The 5,297-nt window shown below is 36.2% G+C and overlaps 1 pseudogene; it reads right to left on the bottom strand.

Moving 5' to 3' along the window:
• Nucleotides 1-1,361: 1,361 nt before the first annotated feature.
• On the bottom strand, nt 1,362-1,480 carry LOC111730888 (annotated as a pseudogene).
• Nucleotides 1,481-5,297: the final 3,817 nt, after the last annotated feature.

The following is a 5,297-nucleotide window of genomic DNA, read 5'->3' as shown; positions in this document are numbered from 1 at the left end:
TATCTTCTCCCATTCAGTTGGTTACCTCTTTATTTTGTTGATGTTTCTTTTGCCGTGAAGAAGCTTTTTAGTTTGATATAGTCCCAATCATTTATTTTTGCTTTTACTTCCTTTGCCTTTGAGGTCAAATTAATAAAATCCTTTCTAAAACCAAGGTCTATGAGTTTAGTACCTATGTTATTTTCTGTGTGATTTAATGTTTCAGGTCTTATATTTAGGTCTTTGATCCGTTTTGAGTTAATTTTCAGATATGGTGACAGGTAGCAGTTTAGTTTCATTCGTTTGCATGTGGCTTTTTTTATTTTCCCAGCACCATTTATTGAAGAAACTTTCTTTTCTCAACTGTATATTTTTGGATTCTTTATTGAAAAATTATTTGCCTATATATATGTGGGTTTATTTCTGGGTTCTCAGTTCTGTTCCACTGGTCTTTGTGTCTGTTTTTCTGCCAATACCATGCTATTTCGATTATTGTCACTTTGTAGTATAATTCGAAGGCAGGCAGTGTGATATCTCAAGCTTTATTCCTTTTTCTTGTGATTGCTTTGGTTATTCAGAGTCTTTTGTGATTCCATACAAATTTGATGATTTTTTGTTCTATTTCTTTAAAAAATGCCATTGGGATTTTGAAGGGGATTACATTAAATCTGTATAATATGTAAATCTAGGTAACTATATTGATTCTTCCAATCCATTAACATGGAATATCTTTCCATTTCTTTATGTGTTCTTCAATGTCTTTTAATAATGTCTTATAGTTTTCAATGTATAGTTCCTTTACATACTTTTTCTAAGGTTATTTCTAGGTATTTTATTCTTTCTGTTGCAATTGCAAAATAGGTTTTTTTTTCATTTCTTTTTCTGAAATTTTATTATTAGTGTATAGGAGTGCAGTGGATTTTTGTACATTGAATTTGTATCCTGCAACTTTACTGTATTTGTTTATTGTTTCAATAGTTTTTTAGTTGAGTCTTTAGTGCTTTCTTTATAGAGAATCATGTCATCTGCAAAAAGTGGCAATTTGACTTCTTCATTCCCAATTTGGATATCTTTTATTTCTTTCTCTTTCCCGATTGCTATAGCAGGGGCTTCCAATATTATATTGAATAAGAGTGGTGAGAGTGGGCATCCTTGTCTTGTTCCTGGTTTAGACAGAAAGCTTTCAGTTTTTCACCATTAAGTATAATATTAGCTGAGGGTTGTTGTATGTGGCCTTTGGCTCTTATTATGCTGAGATATTTTACTTCAATACCCATTTTATTAAGTGTTTTAATCATAAATGGATGTTGTATCATGTCAAATGCTTTTTCTGCATCTATTGATATGATCATATGATTCTTCTTCTTCTTTTTTTTTTTAAATTCCTACAGCACCTAGTATTCCTAGGTGGTCTCTCATCCAAGTACTAACCAGGCCCGACCCTGCTTAGCTTCTGAGATCACACGGGATCGAGCATGTTCAGGGTGGCATGGCCATAGACCGATTCTTATTTTTTAATTTGTTTGTGTGGTATATCACATTGATTGATTTTTGTGTATCGAACCATCCTTGTGCCCTTGGGATGAACTCTATTTGATGGCGATGTATAATTTTTTTAAATGCGTTATTGTATTCAGTTTTCTAGTATTTTGTTTAGGATTTTTGCATCGGTATTCATCGGTCTGTAGTATTTTTTGGGGGATGTGTTATTCTTACCAGGTTTTGGTATCAGGGTAATACTGGCTTCATGAAATGAATTAGGAGGTGCTCCTTCTTCAATTTTTTGAAAGAGTTTGAGAAGGACAGGCATTAAATCATCTTTGAATGTTTGGTAGAATTCACTAGTGAAACCATCTGGTCCTAGACTTCTGCTTTTTAGGAGGTTTTTGATGATTGTTTCAATGTCCTTACTGTTGATCAGTCTATTTAGATTTTCTATTTCTTCACGATTCAGTCTAGGAGGGTTATATGTTTCAAATAACTTGTCCATTTCTTCTAGGTTGTTGAATTTGGTGGCATGTAATCTTTCATAGGATTCTTCTATGATCTTTATATTTCTGTAGTATCTGTTGTAACTTCTTCTCTTTCATTTCTGATTTTGTTTATTTGTGTTTCTTTTTTCTTTAGTAGGTCTAGACAGGGGATTGCCAATTTTATTGGTCTTTTCAAAGAACCAGCTCTTTGTTAAATTTTTTCTATTGTCTTTTTGTTCTCAATTTCATTTAATTCTGCTCTAATTTTTATTATTTCCTTCTTTCTGCTGAACTTGAGCTTCATTTGTTATTTTTTTCTAGTTCTTTAAGATGTAATATTAGGTTTTTTTTTTCTTGTTTCTTGAGATAGGCCTGTAATAATATGAACATTCCTCTTATCATTTTACTTTCTCCCAAACCAACAACCCAGCTTTTGGGAAACTGAACCAGGTCACATCTGTAGGCAGTGCTGATTATTTTTTTAAATAATATTTTAAAATAATATTATTTTTTTAAATAATAATATTTTTCGATTATAGTTGACATACAATATTATATTAGTTTTAGATGTACAACATAGTGATTAGACATTAATAAAATTTACGAAGCGATCACCCTGAGAAATCTAGTACCCGTCTGACATTGTACATAGTTATTATAATATTATTGACTGTATTGCCTATGCTATACTTTACATTCCTATGACTATTTTGTAACTATCGACTTGTATTTCTTACTCCGTTCTCCATTTTTCATTCACCTCCCCAACTCTCCTCCCATCTGATAACGCTCAAAATGTTCTCTGTATCTATGAATTTCTTTCTGTTTTATTGTTTACTTTGTTCTTTAGATTCTACATGTAAGTGAAATCATATGACATTTGTCTGTCTCTGTCTGACTTGCTACATTCAGCACAATACTCTCTAGGTCCAACCATGTTGTTGCAGATGTAAAGATTTAACTTATTTATTTGTTTGTTTATTTTATGGCTGACTAATATTCCATGGTATATATCCATTCATCCATTGATAGACACCAGCTTGCCTCCATATCTTGGCTATCTATTGTAAATACTGCTGCAACGAACATATGGATGCACACGTCTTTTCAAAGTAGTACTTGGGTTTTTTTTAGATAAATACCCAGAAGCGGGATTACTGCATCCTTCTTTGTTGTTATAACCTCTGTTTTAAAGTCCATTTTGTCTGGTATAAACACTCTTTTTAAAAAAAATTTCCATTTCCATTTTCATGAAATATGTTTTTTCATCCCTTTACTTTCATTCTGTGTGTGTCTTTTAATCCAAAGTGAGTCTCTTGTAGGTAGCATATGTAAGAGTCTTGTTTTCTTATCCATTCAGCCATCCTATCTTTTGATTGGAGCATTTAATCCATTTGCATTTAAAGCAATTGTGGATAGATATGTAGTTATTGCCATTTTATTATTCATATTTTTGGTCTTTTTATTTCTCGTTCTTCTTACAGAAGTCCCTTTAACATTTCTCATAATACTGGTTTGGCGGTAATGCACTCCTTTAGCTTTTTCTTGTCTGGGACATTCTTTATCTGTCCTTCAATTTAAAATGATAGCTTTGCTGGGTAGATTAATTAGATCTTTGCTTTTCATTACTTTGAATATGTCCTGCCAGTCCCTTCTGGCCTACAAAGTTTCTGTTGAGAAATCAGCTGACAGTCCTATGGGAGCTCCCTTGTAGGTAACTAACTGCTTTTCTCTTGCTGCTTTTTAGATTCTCTCTTTGTCTTTAACCTTTGGCATTTTTATTATGATATGTCTTGGTGTGAGCCGATTTGGGTTTATCTTTTTTGGAACTTTCTGAGCTTCCTGGGCTTGTATATTTATTTCCTTCACCAAGTTAGGGAAGTTTTCTGTCATTATTTCTTCAAATAGGTTTTAAATTTCTTGCTCTCTCTCTTCTCCTTCTGGTACCCCAATGATGTGAATGTTGTTATGCTTGATTTTGTCCTAGAGATCCCTTAAACTATCTTCCTTTTTCTTGATTCTTTTTTCTTGTTGCTGTTCTGATTGGGCATCCTCTGCTACCCCATCCTCTATCACTGATTTGATCCTCTGCTTCATCCAATCTGTTGATTCCCTCTAATGTATTCTTCATCTCAGATATTGTATTCTCCATTTCTGACCAGTTCCCTTTTATATTTCCCATTTCCATTTTTATGTTTTCTATTTATTTGTTAAAGTCTCACTGAGTTTATCTATTCTTCTCCTAAATTCTTTGAGCATCGTTATAACCAGTGTTTTGAACTCTGCATCTGGTATATTGCTTGTCTCCATTTTGTTTAGTTCTTTTTTTAGAGCTTTGTTCTGTTCTTTCCTGTGGGACATATTTCTTTGTCTTCCCATTTTGTTTGCCTCCCTGTATTTCTTTCTATGTATTAGGTAGGACTCCTAAGTCTCTCAGTCTTTAGCAGAGTGGTTTTATGTAGCAGGTGTCCTGTGTGGCCCAGTGGCACAGTCTTCCCTGGTCATCGGAGCCAGGTGCTCAAGATGTGTCCCTTGTGTGGGTTATGTGTGCCCTCCTGTTGTAGTTGAGGCTTGGTTGCTATTTGCATGTTGATGGAAGGGATTGATCCTTCGAGTGATTGGTTGTGAGGATTGAACAGTGAGGGGCCAACTCTACAGAGCAGGATTCCCTTTAGCAGGGTTCTGGTGCCTGCTCAGTCTGCCTTTCAGGTGTGTCTTCCTCAGATGCTGCCCTGGGTGGTGCCCTGGCTCCAGTGCTGGTCAAAGTAGGACACTGGATGTCTCAGCCCAAGGGTCTCCTGGGAGGGCCACAGCTGCAGGTTAAGTTCAGCTGCAGCCTGTGCACTTCTGGAGCCACCTGCTAAGAGTTACCAAGCATTGTAAAGATGGCTGCCACCCATACTGGGTTTATAGGTGCCTAGAACCAAGCCAAGAACCGAGGCTGGCCACTGCTATTGCCAGGCTTGGGGCTGCTCAACAAGAGGTATTGGGCACCCCAAGGCCAGATGCTGCTCTTTTGGGTTTTGTGAGCCTTTGAGATATTTTAAGAAAGTCCTCAGCATGAGCTAGGACAGACCATCTCTATAGAATAAACCACTGGAGGCAGCTTAGGTGAGCCCACAAATTGGGAGAGGTGGGGTCTCAGGGGATCACCTGAGCAGAGCAATCTGTGTTAACCAGGTTAATGGAGACTCAGATATGGTGCCTGCCTGTAATCACATGCAGGGAGAGGGGAGGGCTCAACAAAGGAACAATAAATACTGCCAGCTCTTTTCTCGTACTGGAGAAAGCTACCCCTCCAGCCCTAGCCCTAAAGCCAGGCAACTCAATTCCTTCCTGTGTATC

The sequence above is a fragment of the Pteropus vampyrus genome, unplaced genomic scaffold, assembly GCF_000151845.1.
Source record: "Pteropus vampyrus isolate Shadow unplaced genomic scaffold, Pvam_2.0 Scaffold337, whole genome shotgun sequence".
NCBI lineage: Eukaryota > Metazoa > Chordata > Mammalia > Chiroptera > Pteropodidae > Pteropus > Pteropus vampyrus.
This window is presented reverse-complemented; position numbering and strand designations above follow the sequence as displayed.